Source organism: Dama dama, chromosome X (genome assembly GCF_033118175.1).
Source record: "Dama dama isolate Ldn47 chromosome X, ASM3311817v1, whole genome shotgun sequence".
Taxonomy (NCBI): Eukaryota; Metazoa; Chordata; class Mammalia; order Artiodactyla; family Cervidae; genus Dama; species Dama dama.
The window spans coordinates 132,840,331-132,861,997 of NC_083714.1; positions in this window are offsets into that span (position 1 = coordinate 132,840,331).

Consider the following 21,667-nt stretch of genomic DNA (forward strand, 5'->3'; position numbering starts at 1 on the left):
CTTCACCACTTGCTGCCTCTGTAGCCTAGTTTCCTCTCATTCTTCAAACCATTTTACTCCTCTGCAGACATAGCACATACCACAGTGGTTCTCAACCTTGGCTGCACATTGGAACTACCTGGGAAACTTTTTAAAAACTCCTAATCCCCCAGCTGCACCTCAAATCAATTACATTGAAAACTCTGAGAGTGGGACCCAGGTATTAGCAGTTTCCATATCTCCATTTCTGTTACCATTGTGCAGCCAGAGTTGAGAACCCTTGCACTGAGCCTTATCTTTGGCTTCTGTGTCAAAATCCTTTCCTAAAACTCCTGGCAGGGAGGCAGGGTGATGTTGGAGCCAGACAACTCTGGCTTTGAATCCTGGTCCCATCATTTATTATTTATGTAACTTTCAGAAAGTTTTTAAATTAATATTTATTCATCTCATTTTTCTCAACTGTGAAGTTCAGTTCAGTTCAGTCACTCAGTCATATCTGACTCTTTGCGACCCCATGGACTGCAGCATGCCAGGCTTCCCTGTCTATCACCAACTCTCAAACTCATGTCCATTGAGTTGGTGATGACGTCAAACCATCTCATCCTCTGTCGTCCCCTTCTCCTCCTGCCTTCAATCTTTCCCAGCATCAGGGTCTTTTCTAAGAAGTCAGTTCTTCCCATCAGGTGGCCAAAGTATTGGAGCTTCAGCTTCAGCATCAGTCCTTCCAATGAATATTCAGGACTGATTTCCTTTAGGATGGACTGGTTGGATCTCCTTGCAGTCCAAGGGACTCTCAAGAGTCATCTCCAACATCACAGTTCAAAACTATCAATTCTTTGGTGCTCAGCTTTCTTTATAGTCCAACTCTCACATCCATGGGCTCCCCTGGTGGCTCAGCTGGTAAATAATCCACCTGCAATGTAGGAGATCCCAGTTCGATTCCTAGGTTGGGAAGATCCCCTGGAGAAAGGATAGGCTACCCACTCCAGTATTCCTAGGCTTCCCTGGTGGCTCAGATGGTAAAGAATCCTCCTGCAATGTGGGAGACCTTGGTTCAATCTCTGGGTTTGGAAGATCCCTTGGAGAAGGGAACCACTACCCACTTCAGTATTCTAGCCTGGAGAAGTCCATGGACTGTATAGTCCATGGGATCACAAAGAGTTGGACATGACTGAGTGACTCTCATTTTCACTTTCACTTTCTCACATCTATACATGACTACTGGAAAAACCATAGCTTTGACTAGATGGACCTTTGTCAGCAAAGTAATGTCTCTGCTTTTAAATATGCTGTCTAGGTCAGTCATAGCTCTTCTTCCAAGGAGCAAGTGTGTTTTAATTTCATGGCTACAGTTACCATCTGCAATGATTTTGGAGCTCCCAAAAATAAAGTGTGTCACTGTTTCCACTGTTTCTCCATCTCTTTGCCAGGAAGTGATGGGACTGGATGCCATGATCTTAGTTTTTAAATGTTGAGTTTTAAGCCAGCTTTTTCATGCTCCTCTTTCACTTTCATCAAGAGGCTCTTTAGTTCCTCTTTGCTTTCTGCCATAAGGGTGGTGTCATCTGTATATCTGAGGTTATTGATATTTCTCCCAGCAATCTTGATTCCAGCTAGTGCTTCATCCAGCCTGGCATTTTGCATGATGTACTCTGCATATGAGTTAAATAAGCAGGGTGACAATATACAGCTTGGCGTACTCCTTCCCCAATTTGGAACCAGTCCATTGTTCCATGTCTGGTTCTAACTGTTGCTTCTTGACCTGCACACAGATTTCTCAGGAGGCAGGTGAAGTGGTCTGGTATTCCCAACTCTTGAAGAATTTTCCAGTTTGTTGTGATTGACACAGACAAAGGCTTTGGTGTAATCAATAAAGCAGAAATAGATGTTTTTCTGGATGTTCGCAATTTGATCTCTGGTTCCTCTCCTTTTTCTAAATCCAACTTGAACATCTGGAAGTTCACGGTTAATGTACTTTTGAAGCCCAGCTTGGAGAATTTTGAGCATTACTTTTCTAGTGTGTGAGATGAGTGCAATTGTGCAGTAGTTTGAACATTCTTTGGCATTGCCTTTCTTTGAGAGTGGAATGAAAACTGACCTTTTCCAGTCCTGTGGCCACTGCTGAGTTTTCCAAATTTGCTGACATATTGAGTGCAGCACATTCACAGCACCATCTTTTAGGATTTGAAATAGCTCTGCTGGAATTCCATCACCTCCACTAGCTTTGTTCATAGTGATGCTTCTTAAGGCCTATTTGACTTATCATTCCAGGATGTGTGGCTCTAGGTGAGTGATCACACCATTGTGGTTATCTGGGCCATTAAGATCTTTTTTGTGTAGTTCTTTTCTATATTCTTGCCATCTTTTCTTAATATCTTCTGCTTCTGTTAGGTATATACCATTTCTGTCCTTTATTGTGCTCATCTTTGCATGAAATTTTCCCTTGGTATCTCTGATTTTCTTGAACAGATCTCTAGTCTTTCCCATTGTATTGTTTTCCTCTATTTCTTTGCATTATTCACTTAAGAAGTCTTTCTTATGTCTCCATGCTATTCTTTGGAACTCTGCATTCAGATGGGTATATCTTTCCTTTTCTCCTTTGCCTATCACTTCTCTTCTTTTCTCAAGCTACTTCTAAACCCTCCTCAGATAACCATTTTTCCTTTTTGCATTTCTTCTTCTTGAGGATGATCTTGATCGCTGCCTCCTGTACAATGTCACAAACCTCCATCCATAGTTCTTCAGGAACTCTGTCTAGGAAATCTAATCCCTTGAATCTATTTGTCACTTCCACTGTATAATCATAAGGGGTTTGATTTAGGTCATACCTGAATGGTCTAGTGGGTTTCCCTACTTTCTTCAGTTTAAGTCTGAATTTGGCAACAAGGAGTTCATGATCTGAGCCACAGTCAGCTCCCGGTCTTGTTTTTGCTGACTATATAGACAGGATAGCAATGCTTAATATTTGTAGAAACTAAATGAGTTAAATTATGCAAGATACTGAGCACATGACGGGCCTGCAGGCCATGTGCTTTCCATGGTTGTCTGCTTCCTCCTTCCCTTCTCTACATGTGCTCTGTGTTCTTGTTCGGTCCTCCTTCCAAAACAATGCCATTTCCTTCCTCCCTCTTTTCTCTATCTGTATCTGTATTTTTTTTTCTTAGTTTTACTTTTCAGTCCTATTCAAATAATTCCCCTATTTTGTTCTCTAGGCCAACTGTCCTCCTATGCTATGTGCTCCTTTTCCAAGTCTTTGTCAGGCATCTCCTGATATATGTCTTACCACTCTGGGTTCTTACTTTGCAAACCACAAAAATTGACTCTTACAGATTTAAGCAGAAAAACAACCTATTGAAAAGATGTTGGCTATCTCCCAGCATCCTTGGGAAAGCTGGAAAACAAGAGTAGAAAACAGGCAAGATTGTAGAGAGGTTTCATACCTGGGACTCGGGCCAAAATCACTCAGCAGAGCCAGAGTGGTAAAGACAGCACTGCTGAATGCTGGAGACTGCAGCTTCTAATGGACACTGGAGCTTTACATTTTTGCATCACTAACTCCAGATTCAACCCACAAGACAGGCATGTCTGTTTAGCTAAATCTAGTCTCAGCTGTACCCTAGCAGCAAGAGGAGCGAGAAAGCAAATATTTGTCTTTTTAAACGGCTGTAGTAGGAAGTGGGTTTCTACCTTCTAACCAGACTTAAGACAGTGGGGATATTCTCTGGTGTGGGATGAGCACTGAAAAATGGCAAATGCCTACTACAATGTCCTATGAATACCTCAAACTTAACATACCCCACCCAATCTGCATTTTACTCCACCCTCACTCTTCCCACCCTCTGCTCAAACTGGGCTTGCCAGTTGGTTTTCTTATTCAGTCAGTGATATCACAACTCTGATATTTCTTGAGCAATTTTCAGACTCCTCTTCTTCAGGTTAGATCCTACTCCTTCAGCCTTCTACATTTATATCTACTTACACCAAATGTGCATAATGAGACTTTCTCATTTTTCAAGATTCATCTAAAAAATCACCTCCTCCACGGGCCTTCTATGATCCTTTAATCAAGATGATTTTCTCCTTCCTTTGTGTTCCCACAGCACTAGAATTTGCAGTTCTTCAGTTGCTTTTTTGTGATTCTACCTTAATGTGCTGTTAACTCTGAAGTCAGGGATACATTCTATTTATCTTTGCCTCCCCATTGCCTAAACCTAATGCTTTGTACTTAGTAAATCACTCAAATTATGATTTGTTAGTTGAAATGTTTCATGCTAAAGCTCTTTCTTGTTGTAGATAATTATGCATATCACCAAATCAAAGACAGCATTCAGTATAAACCATATTGTTATATGTGCTCAATAAAATAACTAAATTTTAAAAATTGTCAACAAATTCACAATATGATACGTCATTGACAGTAAGATGCATCCTGATTTTTTAGATGTAAAAATATATAAAAAATTTGCACCTTAGAATTTATGAAGGAAGTAGTTATCATTGTTGTTTAATAGCAATATAATTTTTTCTACAAAGCCATTAGTTATGGATAATTTGCAGTATATTAAAAAACAGAAATAATTATTTTGAGTTAGATTCTCTTAAAATCCCATAGATGGATACTTACAGTAATCCACTTATGCTTCATTTATTCTTGATGCTTATGCATTTGACAAATGTCTTCTCTGTTATCAGGAATGTTTTCTTTAAATATTATAGTATTTACCACATTATGGTATTCTTTAGGTATATGGCTTGGGTCTAAAACTAATGAGGCTTCATTTAAATTACATGATTTGAATGTCAGGGTCCCTACATTTGAGAAGGTGGCTTTTCACTTGTTTTTGTTTATTCCTGTTCTCTCTCATCTGAGATTCTGGGAGAGGCTTGGGAAAGAAGAACAAGGCTCTGGACTCATGACCTGGGATAGGAAGGTGAGAAGCCACAAAGAAGGCACTCTGTACAAGTGGCTAGACACACAGAAGTTCTGGCTTGGGCAAATTTCCTAGGAGAAATCACCTCACCAAGAGATCCACAAATAGTATATATAGTGTTTTCTATGTAAAAAAAAATGTTGCCCAGAGTGAAATCTGTTGCTTCTAACTCAGATTGACTTAGGTTGCTCTCGATCATACCTCTGACAGCCTCAATTGCACAGATGATAAGAGCTGCAGAGATTCCAGCTCAATTTATCAAGAGCACAGAAACAGGAAAGAGATGAATGATTGGTGATATATTCATTAAAATGAAAAATTTTTTAAATGTCCTACTGCTTGCTGTGTGGTTTTTACTTCAAAAATTATGGACAAATGGAAATATCTTAAATTTAATGTTCTTTTTTTCTTCTTCCTCCTTCCCTCCCCACCCCAAGGCCAAATCTAATGGATTCCACTTTTTGCTGTATAAATAAGACAGCGTTGTGCCCTGAGTTCCTCTCCTTCAGAGGTAGGTAAGGGAATTTATCAACCTTGTGTCCATCCCATCCCCCATCCCTCCCACGCGGATACTTAAAATAACTGCGGAGTCATTGTACCAGAGGCTTCCTCAGCCAGCAGAGTTTCGTAACAAGGCAAGTGGGGAACAGGCTCTTCTGGGTGAAAATGAAGCTTCATTGCTTATGTTTTGTTTAACCACAGCCATTTTGTCATTTTGAAAAACCCGAGGTTACTTTGAGGCTTGGTTCTCTTGAAGGTTTCTGTGAATGTTCTCAGTTGATATATTAGCAAAAGTTCATTTAGTCAAAATGCCATATATGTTTTGGGAAGCAAAGAAATCTTCTTCTTCTTTTCTTTTTTTTTTTAAGACAAACATGTCCTTAAAATATTTCATTATTTAAATTCACCTGTAAGTATCTGGACCTTCAGACTAGTATTTACTTTGCTTGATTTATCATTCACCAGAAACAGAAAACATTAAAGATTGCTCTGCACACTTTCAGGAGCAACTTTCACAAGGGTAATAGCTGTTGACATCGTTTAAATTTGGGAGTAATTTGTTCCTTAAGTAACAATATTTCAAAAAGCATCAGAGTACAGGAGAGAGTGCACTTGTCAAAAACAAGGCTTTTAGTATGGGAATAAATTATTTAAATCATGTTGCTTCTCAAAGCCCAGAGGACAAAACTAGGGAAGTGGGGGCCTGGGGATTGAATGAGATTTAAGGTCTCTAGGCTTCAGTTAGAAAACATCTTGGGTGCAATCTGTTATTTTGAGAACATTAAACTGATTTACGGGTAACATATAAGAGCCCATGTGACTTGCTATTTTCAGTTCTATTGATTGCAATGACTTCAAAGAAGTCTGTAGACCAGTTTCTCCAAGTATGGTCCCAGATCAGCAGCATAAGTATCTTGTTAGAAATGCAGATTCTCACCCCTACCCAGGACTGATGAATCAAAACTCTGGAGATGGGGCTTGGCAGTCTGTGCTTTAACAAGGCTTCCAGGGGAGTCTCATGAATGCTAAGCTTTGAGAACTACTGGTCTAAGAATGGTCTTAGCAAATTTTCCTAAAGACTGTATCTTTTTTCATCCATACTGATAATTTGAAATTGGCTTACCAGATAAATAACCTTGTTGTCTATTCCTATCAAATGCATCTACAAACAAATACCACTTGAGAGTATTCAAGTGCATGGAGTTTAAAGTGATCCTTATATGCAGACATATACTGTTTTGTTATATGTTATTCTAACATTGGTCCATATCACAAATAAATTATTTGGGAAACTCAAGGCAAGCACATCCATTGCAGTCTTGAGCATCCAGGTGGATGGAGGCCTTCCTAAAATGTAGCCACTCCCACACATACAGTTTATCCTTTGGTGTTTATGCCTTTGCATATGCTGTTCCCGCCTTGCCTGGAATACCATTCTTGATTTTTAACCTGTCCTGTTCCTCCTCCTTCAGTCCTGAAGAGGCCTTTCCTCAACTCCTAAACTGGTACCTGTTCCTTAGCTTGTCCATAACTTGTAACAACATGCGGTTATATATATATGTATGTATATGTATATATTTATTTATACTTAATTATTTATATAATTATAAATAATTAATATATATTTATTACTTAATAATTATATAATATTATACAATAATTAATGTATGTGTATGTATTTATTTATATATGTGTATATATATGTATATATTTATTTGTCTCTCTGTGCACCAGCTTAGATACTACTTGAGTGAAGGGTTGTCTTTAATAACTGTATACCTCAGTACCTAGCACAGTATCTGGATCAGATTGGGGCATAATAACATTCTGAAAAAATGAATGACTTAAAAACCACATGTCACATATACAGACAAATTGTCAGTGCTCAGAAAGAAATTAAAGAATTGACTATGCTCTCAAATATCACCCTTGTGGGATAATTTCTCTTCTCCTTTAGATTTTGTTCATTAAAGAATAAAACAGTACAGAGATTATATTAGCAGTGTACTGTGTTTTATATAGAATATTCAGAAGATATGAATGAGGGGTTAATAAACTCCTAGGAGAGCTAGTTTCAAAGGACTTTATTTTTTGAAGAACTGTCACACCCCATTGTTTCATTTTGTGGAACTGTATTCATCTACCTCAGGCTAAGCATGCATATCAGGAATATTTCACAATTTTAAACAGTGAGAATGGTAATGAATGTTTCAAAAGCAAGTTGAACGCAGAGGTATTGTGTCAGTTCCTAGTAAGGTGATTGAATGAATAAGGATTAATGCTAATTGTTTGGAAGCTAGATAAAATGTAGGGAAAAACTCAGTAGTCTAATAGGAGCAAAATGAATGGAATAAGCACAATTAGATTAAACAAATTAATGAAATGATATGAATGAACAGAGAGGGCCAGGTGTCACTGAGGGTCTATTTGCCCACTAAATATGTTGGGGAAACTGCTATGGTGAATATTTAGAAGAAATTTGCACCACGAGTTGCAAAATACTCACAACTTGGTACTGCATTTCCATTTTTTTTTTTTTTTGATCCTTCAGTTCTAGTAGATTAGAAGACATCTTTCTCCCCAAATGTGTGTGAACTAACTGGTAAAATGGATATTTTTTCCAGGATGCTGATCATAAATAGTAATGAATAGGAAGGATTGGCATCCCCATCTCTGAGGTCATTTTGGAAAATCTACTCTTAAACCCAAGACCAGATGTAGAAGGATATCCATTGTCCTTCCTTGAAAGAATAGTGTTGGTTTAAAAAGATGGCATGCAAATAGAAGCATGGTACTAACACACGTAGGGAAGAAAACAATTTGATTTTACTATTTCCAGCTCTTCATTGTCAATATTCTTAGGTGATAAACCTGGGGAAGCAAATGGAGGAAGAAGTGACTGTATTAGAAGGGAAGAAGAAAGTTCTTGTTTAATGCTTAATAGTAAAGTCTAAGAATGATTCAAGTACTCTCTTGTGTAGGGCATCACTCAGGGAACTTGTGATGTTTATTAAAATATAGAATTTTCTTATCCAATACCTGCTGAAAGGCAAAATAATTTCAACTCCTTATACCAGAACTAGAGATAGGGACAATTTTATTAAAGATTGGTTTCTAATCTGGAAATCAACATGTCAGATCAAGACTTTTCATCAGCTAGAAATACCTCAGCCTGCTAAGGCAAATGTTGGCTTTAGCTGGATTTCATTGACAGATAAGTCTCTCACTGCCACCATGTTTCTTCTCCATGATTTGTGCCCACTTACTCTTAGTAAATCAGGATACAAACCTGCTCATGGAAGTCAAATGTCACTGTGTGCTCATCAGTATCATCTCCCACGCGCTTCCTCACACCCTAACCTAGACACACCAGGGGATTTGGGGTTGAATTTTAGCGCACAATGTTTGACCTGGGTCCTAACATAATGTTTTGAAACATAGAACCAAAGGTTTACATATGGAGTTGAGGTTCATGTATTAGTTGTCAAAGAAGAAGTTGTAGAAAGGGTGGATTCATACTTCCAGGGTTAGAGAGAAGAGATTTTATTTTCATTTGATTGCCCTAAATGTGATCTCATCCCCCCAAAAATTGCTACCAATAACCTGTAAAATAAAAAGCCTGTTTGTAGGAGTGTGTAAAATCAGATGGGTTTATTATTTAGGATTTGATCTCACCAAAACATGGAAGCTCAATGACTTTAAGGAAATTAGAATTTGACTTATTCTGTAGCCTAACCTTCCTGATACACTATAAATGCATTTTCTTTGATGGTTTATTCCTTCAGCTGTTTTGAGTTTAATTGGGGTCCTCTGTATAAACCATGGACAGCTTTGGGAAATGTGGTTGTTATTTATAGAACACCACAAGCCTACACTGTACTTTCAATAGAGCTTAAATTGGACTGAATCTCTCATGCTATCAGCTCTGGGTTCTTTTTGGAGTGAGGGAAAAAACTCATTGCATTTCTCTTTTTTTGCTCTGTGTTTGTAACATTAGAAAATGGAAAGAAGCTCTAAAATGCATTATGATTTAATGAAAGAAGTGGGAGAAAAAGGAAATAAGACAGAATAATGGAGTTTTGAGCTTTTTTTCCCTAAGAAAATGCAGTACTACTAAATTACACAGAACAAAATTGTTACAACAGACTCCTGTGTGAGAAAACTGGAGACTAGGGAACAGCCAGACTCCCAGCTGCGAGAGTGCTTCCTTTTGGAGAATTTGGAAGGCCAAGAGGAAAAAATGAGTTATATGGAACTGTGAGATATGTTTGTGGATGTGGGGGATGAAAGATCTATGAAGAACAAGGAGACAGCATTAGGCTATGGGAACATCAGGGAAATAAGGCACAGTGGAGTCACAAGTGGGTGAAGAGAAAAAGGGAAGCATGAAAAGGAAAACACCAAGGGAAGAGGTGGGCGAGGAGGAGGAGGTAATGATGGAACTTACCCACAGACCACAGTTGTGACTAGGAAGGCATTTTAATCATCAGTACAAGGGAACATTCCCTGCAGAGTCAGAGACAAGGTAGCATGCGCTTCATATATACAAATAAGCCTTGAATCATGACAGGTCTCTACTTGGAAAGTTCTAGTTGGATATTTCTATGTATACCTGGACGGGACTGTTAGGCAGGGCTGGAATGAGCTGAGGATCAGAAAGAAATGAAGACCACCAGGCCTGAAGCCTCAGCTCTGTGATGGCGGAATTTTCTTGATCCCCATTGAAAATTTTTGACAAGCCTCTAAAATATTGCTCCATTTTCCAAGAGTGCCTGGGAAATACTATAACAAAAGCACTGTAATCCATCTGATATGAGGCTTCAGAGAAACCTCAACAAATGTCTATTTGGGAGAGAATGAAGATTAAAAGCTATGTTCAAGGCCTTAATTAAACACTATGTTAATTTTATGAATTTTAGGTTTTAAATATGAAACCACTGGACTTGTAATGATAACTGACTTGAGGAAACACTGTACTTTGTTTTCTATGAAGCAGGATGATTATCATACCCCTTTGCTTTATCTCCCCTGCCACCCAAATAGGCATGCTTGTTAACATTGAGGAGACTTCTGGCATTCTGCACAGCCATATGTAGGCAGATGAACTTTCAGAGCAGGCTTCAGAGGAGGAAATCTCATAAGCTTGGGACATATATCATTACGAAAACTTGGACCTGGTGTATATCACAATTATTTGTTAACTTTCTTATTCTCTCCCTCCCTTGATTCCTTCCCCATACCTAGAGATTCAGAATCTCCAGTGATGCATCTCAGGCATTTGGATTTTGTAAACACTCCTGTCATCTTAATGCAGTCAACCCAGCACTGGTGTTGTGAACACCTTAGAGGTTTCCAGTGTTCCTAGAGGTTTCAAAACGGGACCTGCCTTCTGTGTAGGTAGCTGACTGATCATAGGTGATTTTAAGGGCAAAGAAAGCACATTCCTGTCTCCAGATATCTCACATATCTTTGGGTTGATTTTTAAAATGCTTTTGACAGTGGAGAAGACCTTTTAATTCACATCATGATAAAGAGATTTCTTTTTTCTTTTAACATGTCTAAGGTGTAAATGATTCATAAAAGATCAACTAGTAAGAACAGGTGAATAGGGAAGAGTAAGAAGGCACCTGATGTACAATGAATGATGGGCAAAGGAGGCATCATCTTCCAGAGAGAGTGGGCAGATTTGGTACACGCTTCCCAGTCTTGCTAAGGGTTGAGCTTACTCAAAACCCAATGGTTTATTTTTAAATAGAAGACAGATGTTATAATAAGTCCAAGGGACACATACTTGGAAAAGTTAACAGTAAGGACACTTTGCTGTTAGTTGTGTTAGTCCAACAATTTTCTAAGACCTTAACAGAAAGCCAGGAAAACAAAATTCTTAAGATGACCCTCTCTAAAGTGACTATCTTGGACATGGCACAAATGCCCAGTGCACACCCGCAAGATGAATAAAAGATGAATTCATTGTAAAATGCTTAGAGATGGATAGATGACATTTACATAATGATGTAAATTTGTACATAATGATGGAGAGTAGTTCATTTCTTTGAAAGCTGATAATGCCAGCACTTATGAAAGAAGTAGTTTCAGGTTAATTTTGAGTTCTTCAAATTTGGACAGTTTTTTCAAAGGAAAAAGACATACTTTCTACCCTTAGAAAGATCACAGAATTAGACAGCAATCATGTTCCTTTTCTCCCAGGATCTGGGTGCTTTTCATCATTGCCAAACCCTAAAATTGAAAATCCCATAAAAATGAATTTTAATATTTTACTGCAAATTGCCATGCCATAGATGAATTCCAATTAGCCTTCTTTTTCTACTTTATAATTAGGAAATAGAGCTGTGGGTGGGGGGGAAGGGGGGCATAATTCTGGGTGGTTGCCAGGAAAAAACAAGTGTTCAAATTTATATTGAGCACAGATTTACCATCTGTCTTCAATGACTTAGATCTAGCCTTGCTTCAGGAGGGGGGACTATGTCAGGTAACTCTTAAAAGGTGTTTCCAGAGTTTTGATTATCTCTTAATCAGGTCCTTTACATAAGTAAACATTGAAAAAAATCAGGGTGAGGAAGACTTGGGGAGGACTAGAAAGCTGTCTTCAGATATGCAAAAGGCTGACAAGTAGAAGGGGAAATACTTTGCCTTAGCTCTAAAGGACTGAGCAACAATGCAAAGTTTTCAGTTACATAAAAGAGTAAGTGGCTTTTCTCAATTCAAGTAAGAAATAAGTAAAATAGATTGTTGTGCTGATATTCAGCTCTTTTTTCCTGGAATTCTATAAGCAGGATCTGATGGTTGTCTGTTAGTGATGTAGAAAACTGCAATGTTTAGGAGACGCAGCTGGGTGACCTTTCAGGTTACTTGTGAACTAATGCTGGGAGGGAAGGCAAGGCCATGTGGTATTAGGCTGGGTTGCACCATAAGTAGACTCTCAGGGAAGGAATTAAATGCAAGTGATTTGTTGGGGAGGTGATCCCAGGAAGTATCAGTAGGATGGTAGGGACGCAAGTCTTGCTAGGGACCTCTGGAACACATTTCAGAATTGTCCTACTCAAGGGGTAAGTGAGCAGGGGCATCTATCTTCCGTTCTCATCCCTGGCTGCACACTGTTCTGTGGGACATTAAATCCCCAGTACCCATGGTCTGCCCTGTTCAGGTGGAAAATCATGGGTCCTTGCAGTGGAATGCTGTGGGCAAGCATGGATATGGCTGGAGCATGATGGAATCTGCTATAATTGCTGAGCCCTGGCTCTGGAGTTAGGCTGATCTTGCTTTGGTGCTTCTCCTTTTTAGTAGCTCTTTGACTTTAGATGATTTATGTAGCCTCTTTGCATCTGTTCCTCATCAACAAGTCAGAGATGACATAGATACCACGTAGAGTGATTGTCGAAATTCAGTAAAATAACAAATTTAAAGCACTTAATGTTTGTGTGTGCTCAGCTGCCTCAGTCGTGTCCAACTCTTTGGAACCCCATGAAGTGTAGCCTGCCAAGCTCCTCTGTCCATGGGATTTTCCATGCAAGAATACTGGAGTGGGTTGCCATTTCCTCCTCTGGGGGATCTTCCTGACCCAAGAATCGAACCCATGTCTCCTGTGACTCCTGCATTGCAGGCGGATTCCTTACCACTGAGCCACCGAAGAACCTAAAAAAAGATAGCTTTGGTTATTATAAGAATAAATCTTGCTTCTCAGATCTAAATTGAGCTCGCTCCCCAAATAGTAAGACATTATAATCTTACATGCTGGCAAAAGATTTTACAGGTAATACAAATGCTAAAGGAAGAAAATTTAAACTACTATAGAATTTAGTCAGAAATTATATTTCTTTCTTCATATAGCAACTAACAAGTATTTAATATTTATTGACTATCAAGTAAATGTCAAGCACTACTAAATTCACAAAGAACATAAATGCCTATTTATTCGTCAAAACTTGGCTTAAGCAGCATTTCCTCTAGGCTACCACCTTTGTAGCTGCAAAGGATAGAATTATTTTATTATTATTTCACAGCTAGACTGGAACACTGACTCTTGGCCAAGATAAGGGCAGTGGGCTAACTAATGATGTGTAACATGCTGTTGAAAGTTGGACACTCCCCTAGCAGCACCTAGGACTGGTTTATTTTAACTTTTTTCTTCTAGCTTTATTGAGATATAATTGACATACAGCATTGTATAAGTTTAAGGTCTAAAACATAAGATTTGATATGTGTCTATATTGTGAAATGATTGCAATAAGTTTAATTAAATCTACCACCTCATGTAGTTTTTTTTTTCTTGTTATGAGAACTTATAAGATCTTTCCTCTTAGACGTTTTCAAATATGCAATACAGTATTTTTAACTATAGTCACCATGTTTTACATTACATCCCCAGAACTTCAATTTTTCTTATAACTGAAAGTATCTACTTTTGACCACCTTCACCCAGGTGCCCTTCCACCTCTGCAACTCCCTGCCTCTGGCAAGCACCAATCTGTTCCCTGTTTCTATGAGATCAGTTTTTCTAGATTATATGTATTAGTGAGGTCATACAGTATTTTTTTTCTATCTGACTTATTTCATTTAGCACAATGCCCTCATCCACATTGTTGCAAATGGCAAGATTTTATTTTCTTTTTTTATTTTATTTTATTTTTTTTATTAGTTTGAGGCCAATCACTTCACAACATTTCAGTGGGTTTTGTCATACACTGATATGAATCAGCCATGGATTTACACGTGGCTGAATAATATTCATATATGTGTGTGTGTGTGTGTTCACAGTTGCCTCAGTCATGTCTGGTTCTTTGTGACTCTATGGACTATAGCCTGCCAGGCTCCTCTCTCCATGGGATTCTCTAGACAAGAATACTGGAGTAGATTACCGTGCCCTCCTCCAGGGGATCTTCCTGACCCAGTGATTGAACCCCTCTCCTGCTTCTCCTGCATTGCAGGCAGATTCTTTACCACTGAGCCACCAGAGAAGCTTATATATATGTATATATATATATATATATATATATATATATATATATATATATATCTCAAAACATCTTTATCCATTCATGTGGATGGGCACTTAGGCATTTTCTTGTCTTGGCTATTATAAATAATGCTGCAATGAACACATGGGTGCAGATATCTTTTTGAGATAGTGATTTTATTTCCTTTGGATATATACCCAGAAGTGGAATTGCTGGATCATAAGGTAGTCATATTGTTATTTTTAACAGTTATTTATTTTTTAGAGAAGTCTGTGCCTTTATTGGTCAAGCAGGCTTCTTGAAGAGGTTGAAGCTAGAGAAGTGGGTGCCCCTGATGCCTGAGCAGCTCATGCTTCACAGGCTGGTAGGTCATTGAGAACCTGCCTGCACAGTGTCCAATCATCTCAGGCTTGATTTCCACCCCGGTGAACGTCTTGCCGCTGTAGCTGCCTGCCATCTTGGACAGGATGATCATGTCCCACAGGTGTGTCATCACAACCTTAGGCTTCTCCGTGGGCGGCGCCTCATTCTGGCCTTGTGCAGGCACTTCAGCCATGGGATGCTGCTTCCTCCGCAGGCCCAATTCAGCCATGGTTGCTGTCAGGCGCTTTACAATTGCATCAGCGGCTTGCAGGACTTGTCCATCAGCTGGTCGAGGTTCACGCCAGAAGTAGGTGGACTTGTGGAAGGTCTGCTTCTTTCACTTCACTTCTGCCACCTTGTCAGTTATCGGAAAATGTTGGTAGTCATATTTTTAATTTTTTAGGAACTTCCATACTGTTTTCCATAGTGCTGTATCAGTTTAGATTACCACCAACAGTGTGCAAGGGTTCCCTTTTCTCTGCCTCCTTGTCAACATTTTTATTTCTTATCTTTTTGATAACAGCCAGTGTAATGGATGTGAGGTGATGTTTCTTTGTGATTTGGAATTGCATTTCTCTGCTAATTAGTAACATTGAGAACCTTTTCATGGGCCTTTGTATGTATATCTTCTTTGGCAAAATGTATATTTGGGTCCCTCACCCAATTTTTAATCGAATTGTTTTGTTTTTGCTGTTGAATTATATGGGTTCCCTATATATTTTGGATATTAATCCCTTATCATGTATGTGTCTTCCAAATAGTTTTTCTCATTCTGTAAGTGGCCTTTTCATTTTGTCAATTGTTTCCTTTGTTATGCAGAAGCTTTTCAATTTGATGTGATCCCATTTCTTTATTTCTTACTTTCTTAACTGTGCATATCTAAGAAATCATTGCCAAGATCAATATTAAGAAACTTTCCCCCTGTGTTTTCTTCTAGGAGTTTTATGGTTTCTGACCTTACATTTGCCTTTAATCTATTTCCCATTAATTTTTTTTTTGTTTTGTTGTGTCTATTAATTTTTGTGAGCACTGTAAGGTTGGGATCTAGCTTCATTCTTTTGCATGCAAATATCCAATTTCCCAGCATTATTTATTGAAGAAACTGTCTTTCCTCCATTGAGTATTGTCAGCTCCCCTGTCAAATATTTGTTATTTGCATATGCAAAAGCTTATTTCTGGGCTCTCAATTCTGTTCCATTGATACATGTCTTTTTATGCCAATACTATACCATTTTGCTTATTATAGCATTGTAATGTTGTTTGAAATCAGGAAATGTAATGCCTCCAGCTTTGTTCTTCTTCCTCAGGATTGCCTTGGCTATTCTGAATCTTTTGTTGTTGATTGAATTTGCTATTTCTGTTAAAAAAAAAAAAGCCATTGGACTCTTGATGGGGATTGCATTCAACCTATAAATGGCTTTGGATAGTATGAACATTTTAACAATATTAATTCTTCCAGTCCATGAACACAGAATATCATCCCATTTATTTGTGTTTTCTTCAGTTTCTTTCATCAATGTCTTATAGTTTTCACTGTGGAGATCTTTCACCAATTTGGTTAGATTTATTCCTAAGTATTTTATTGTTTCTGATGCAATTTTAAATGAGATTGTTCTTTATTTCTTTATCAGATAATTCGTTATTACTGTATAGAAGTGTATAGTGTATAGAAGCACTAAGATTTTTGAATGTTGATTTTTTTTTATCCTGCAGTTTTACTCAATTTTTTGATTAGATATAACAATATTTTGGCAGAATCTTTAGAATTTTCTATATATAAAATCATGTCATCTACCAATGGAAAAAGTTTTACTTCTTCCTTTATGATTATAATGCCTTTTATTTTTTTTTCTTGTCTGATTGTTCCAGCATAGGAGTGGTGAGAGTGGGTACCCTTGTCTTATTCCTGATCTAGGGCCAGTTTATTGACGTTTTACAGCTGGTGTAGCTAGTTTGACAGTCTGGCTTGGTAATGTGACCAGAAGGTCATGGAAAAATCTGCTGGAACCTTTTAGGCAGCTCTCCCTAAATAAAGACTCATTGTACAAATCTTTCACATCCTTGGGTGAATAAGAAGGACCATGGAGAGCTGTGTTTGGAAGGCTCTTGGGAGTTTTGTATGTTCAATTATCTAGTCCTATTGTAGTCCTTGATAGAGTACTAATCCCACCAGGTTATATTTAGCTGTCTACCTATATGTTTCCCACTAGATGTGAGAGTTTTTGAGAACAAGAACCCTGTGTGTATATCATTTACTATTGTATCCTTCATACTGAAAGTATTACATGAAACACCCTGAACAGGCAAAAATGTTTGTTGGATAAAATGAGTGAATGAAGTAGTAGTTGACATGGAAAAGGCAAGATGTTCATTAACTTAAGTCCACAAACATTTATTTAATGCCTTTTATGTGCAAAACACTGTGACAGTTTTTTTCCAAAACTGTGAATATTTTCTCTTTAAAAATTCTATATAAATATTTTTCTCTTTAAAATATTTTTTCTTTAAAAATCTATATAAATTTTTATAGTAACTTTAATTCATAGTATGTATTTAATAATTACAGTATATAAAGTCATTATAGGTCTATTTCCATTGTATATTGACTCTGCATGTTTTCTTTTCCCCTTGCGTGCCTTGTTGCCCTTGAGTATTTGCTGTTCATTGTACCTGGAAATTACCTGTAAGAATAACTTAAGTCATAGATTAAAGTAACTTCCTTCAAAATAACTTGGATTTGTTTCTACCAGATGCCTGAAGTTACTATCAGTCTAGGTTCACTTTAATCCAAGTTCACTTTTTAAGTTCCCTGAACCACAAAAATGACAGGATTCCAGGCTGAAAGACCACTTACCCTTCCTTGAGAGTGTAGCCCTTTGAGGTCATAGCTTTTTGTAGGGAGAGTCTCCTGTCTTCTGTGGGGAAAAGTGTAGTTATCAAAGATTTTGCAAATAATTGTAGTGAGGGAAAGAGGTGAATCCAAATAACTATAGGGCAGAGACTACCAATCTTTCTGCCATCATCTCCTTCAATTTTCTGTGTCTCTTATCTCACTCGAATCATTTGACTATCTTATTCTTCCTCTTGCATACTTGCTATTTCTTCTGTCTAGGACCGTTTTCTCCCAAATCTTTGTAGAGCTCATGCCTGCCAATTTCTGCTGTTGTTCTTCCTTCCTGACACTATAAGAAGCTTTTATATTTTTTTTACTATTTCACATTCATTAGCATCTCTACTACTGAGTGGGAAAAATATAAAAGGAGATAAATCTCAAATTAATTCACTTTAGTGAAATTAGTAAGCCTGATGAGAAAAAGTAATTGTAGAGGAGATTAAAACTAACATTTGAAAATAAACTTAGATTTTCTTTGATGAACTGAAAACTAAGAGGCCTGAGATTTGGCCCTGTTCTTTCCACTGCTCCTTAAGGTGGACCAGCTTCTTCTTTTGCAAAATAAGTGGGTTAGGTTTCTAAAGGCATTTTCAGCTCTAAAATTGCTTGATTAAACAATTCATATTATTTCTTAGTTCTACAGGTTGGATAAGATCAAGTATTTTCAATGGTTTCAGAATCTAAAAATCCATTTCCGTGAAAGCTTCTCTCAGGTATTAATGTTTTAGGATTATATAAGAATCCTGAACTACTGCATTCACAGTCTTCAGGACTTATGAATGTTCTAAGTTAGAGATTTTTAAAGAAGAGTGCATATCTGAACCACCTAAGGAGTGTTTTCAAAATGCTCATGCTTGGGCTCTGCCCTTCCATACCTACTGAAATCAGAACCACATGAGTGCCTTTTCAAGCCTCTGCTTACATCAAGTTTGTAACTATTCCTTTGATCAAAGCATGTCACATGGGCAGGCCCAAAGGCAGTGGGAGAGGGCACTATAAAAGGACATGAATACAAGGAATTAAAAACTAGAAATATGAGTGCAATCAGTTTACCACAATCTACCATATATTTGGGCTTCCCTGGTGGCTCAGGTGGTAAAGAATCTGTCTGCAGCGCAGGAGACCCAGGTTCGATCCCTGGGTCGGGAAGATCACCTGAAGAAGGGAATGGCTATCCACTCTAATATTCTTACCTGGAGAATTCCATGGACAGAGGAGCCTGGCAGGCTACAGTCCATGGAATCACAGAGTCAGACATGAGTAGGCGACTAACACACACACACCACATATTTATTGAAAACATGTGACCCAGCACAGTATTCATGCACATAGTATATATGCCACAGGAATCTATTGCTAATAGTATGGTAAACTGTTGAGAAGCATTGCCTTTCGTTGTTCCCATTATTCTCTGATTAATGGTTCCTTGAAGGTACCCTTTTGGAAACCAACTGTCACTGATAACAGTTTTGGCAGAGACTATGATGACTTCCTGACAACCAGTACTTTCCTCTCCTCCTTCCCAATGTAGACTCTGTTTTCTGTGATGCAGGCAAAGTTTTACACATCACTTTCATTTTTCAGAGAATAAATTTGACTGAGTGGAAATATTTTTAAATTTTATAGAAACTAATGAATTCAGCTGTCTTTTTACCAGCCCTCCTCTCTCCATCCCTCTCTACTTTTCATGTGTTTGCTTTATATGAGTTCATACATTTTTCTCTGTGTGTGTATTCATTATAGAAACATGGATTATTAAGATAAAGTTTGTTAACAAATGTACAGTTGTAGTGTCTTCAATTGTTTTGAAGTGTGTTGGTTGCATTGCAAGAAAGGCCTTTGCCAAGTGAATCAGTATTAGACAATGTTGCTGATATAATATAACGGTATCTGAGTACTTGATGCTTGTTAAATATTTGTTGCAAATGAAGATAACTGAATGAAGACAAGGATGACATAAATTTGTTCCCTTGGTGAATCAGAAGTATGGAACTTCTCTGAAGGGTTTAGTTTCAATTTCGCATTTATAACAGTTACTGTTCTTTTCTGACATTAAAAAAAATTGAAGTATAGTTAATTTAAAATATTATTGATATATTAGTTTCAGTACTGCAACATAGTAATTCAATATTTTTACAGATTATACTCCATACAAAGTTATTATAAAATATTGACTATATTCCTTGTGTTGTACAATACATCCTTGTAACTTATTATTTTTTTATACCTAGTAGTTTGTTCCTCTTAATCCCCTTCACCTGTTCTGCCCCATCCCTACCTTTCTAGTAACCTCTACTCTGTTCTCTGTATCTGTAAGTCTGTTTCTGCTTTGGTATATTTGTTCATTTTATATTTTATATTCCACACTTGGTGAAATAAAGTCAGACAGAGAAAGGCGGATACTGTGTGTTTCCACTTATATCTGACAATCATCTTAAAGGTAATTTCATTTATTAATTCATGATCATCCTGAGATGATCATGTTGTGTTCAGTCACTCACTCATGTCTGACTCTTTGCGAGCCCATGGACTGCAGCACGCCAGACTTCCTTGTCCTTCACCATCTCCCAGAGCTTGCTCAAATTCATGTCCATTGAGGCGATGATGCCCTCCAACCGTCTCATCCTCTTCAATCCCCTTCTCCTCCTGCCTTCAATCTTTCTCAGCATCAGGGTCTTTTCCAATGTGTCGGCTCTTTGCATCAGATGGCCAAAGTATTGGAGTTTCAGCTTCAGCATCAGTCTTTCCAATGAGTATTCAAGATTGATTTTCTTTAGGATTGACTGGTTTGATCTTGCTGTCCAAGGGACTCTCAAGAGTCTTCTCCAGCACCTCAGCGTCAATTGTTTGGTGCTCAGCCTTCTTTATGGTCCAACTCTCACATCTGTTCATGACCACTGGAAAGACCATAGCCTTGACTGTGGACTATGGTCATAAACAAATCACAAAAGAAAAAGAAATAACCCACAAATGATTAATATATTGATGTGTGAAATGATAAATGTATTTTAAAAGGTGGTAAAGTAATGAGATAATGGTTTTGATTGTGAAATTAGGAGGCTGATCCAAGATAACACTCCAATTAGTCACTAGTGCTCTTGGAAAGGCATGTTTATACATTGCTTATGGGAAGATATAATGGGACAATCTTTTTGTAAAACAATTTGGCAAATGTACTGAGAATCTTAAACATGTTCCTACCCTTTCGTTGAGGCATTTAACTTCTAAGAATCTATCCTAAGGAAATAACTGGATAGCCAGGCAAAGTTTTAGAGAAGAAGATTTTTCAAGATTTGTCCTTCAACAAAAGCGGCAAGAATATACAATGGAAAAAAGACAGTTTCTTCAGCAAGCGGTGTTGGGAAAGCTGGACAGCTGTGTGTTAATCAGTGAAGTTAAAACACACCCTCACACCAAACACAAAAATAAACTCAAAATGTCTTGAAGATGTAAATATAAGATGAAAAGTGAAAGTGTTAGTCACTCAGTTGTGTCCAACTCTTTGGGACCCCATGAACTGTAGCCCACCAGGCTCCTTTATGCATGGAATTTTCCAGGCAAGAACCATTCTCTTCTGTAGGGGATCTTCCCAACCCAGGGAATGAACCCAGTCCTCCTGCTTTGCAGGCAGATTCTTTCACCGTCTGAGCCACCAGGGAAGCCAAAATATAAGATATGACACCATAAAATTCCTAGAACAGAATATAGACAAAACATTCTCTGACATAAATCGTAGCAGTGTTTTCTTAGATCAGTCTCACAAGGCAATAGAAAGAAAAGCAAAAATAAACAAATGGGACCTAGTCAAACTTATAAGCTTTTGCATAGCAGAGGAAACCATAAACAAAACAAAATGACAACCAATGGGTGGGGATACAACATTTGAACATGATGCAACCAACAAGGGCTTAATTTCCAAAATATACAAATAGCTCATATAGCTTAGTAACAACAGCAGGAAACCAAATAAAAAAACGGGCAGAAGACCTAAATAGACATTTTTTAAAAAAGGCTACAGATGGCCA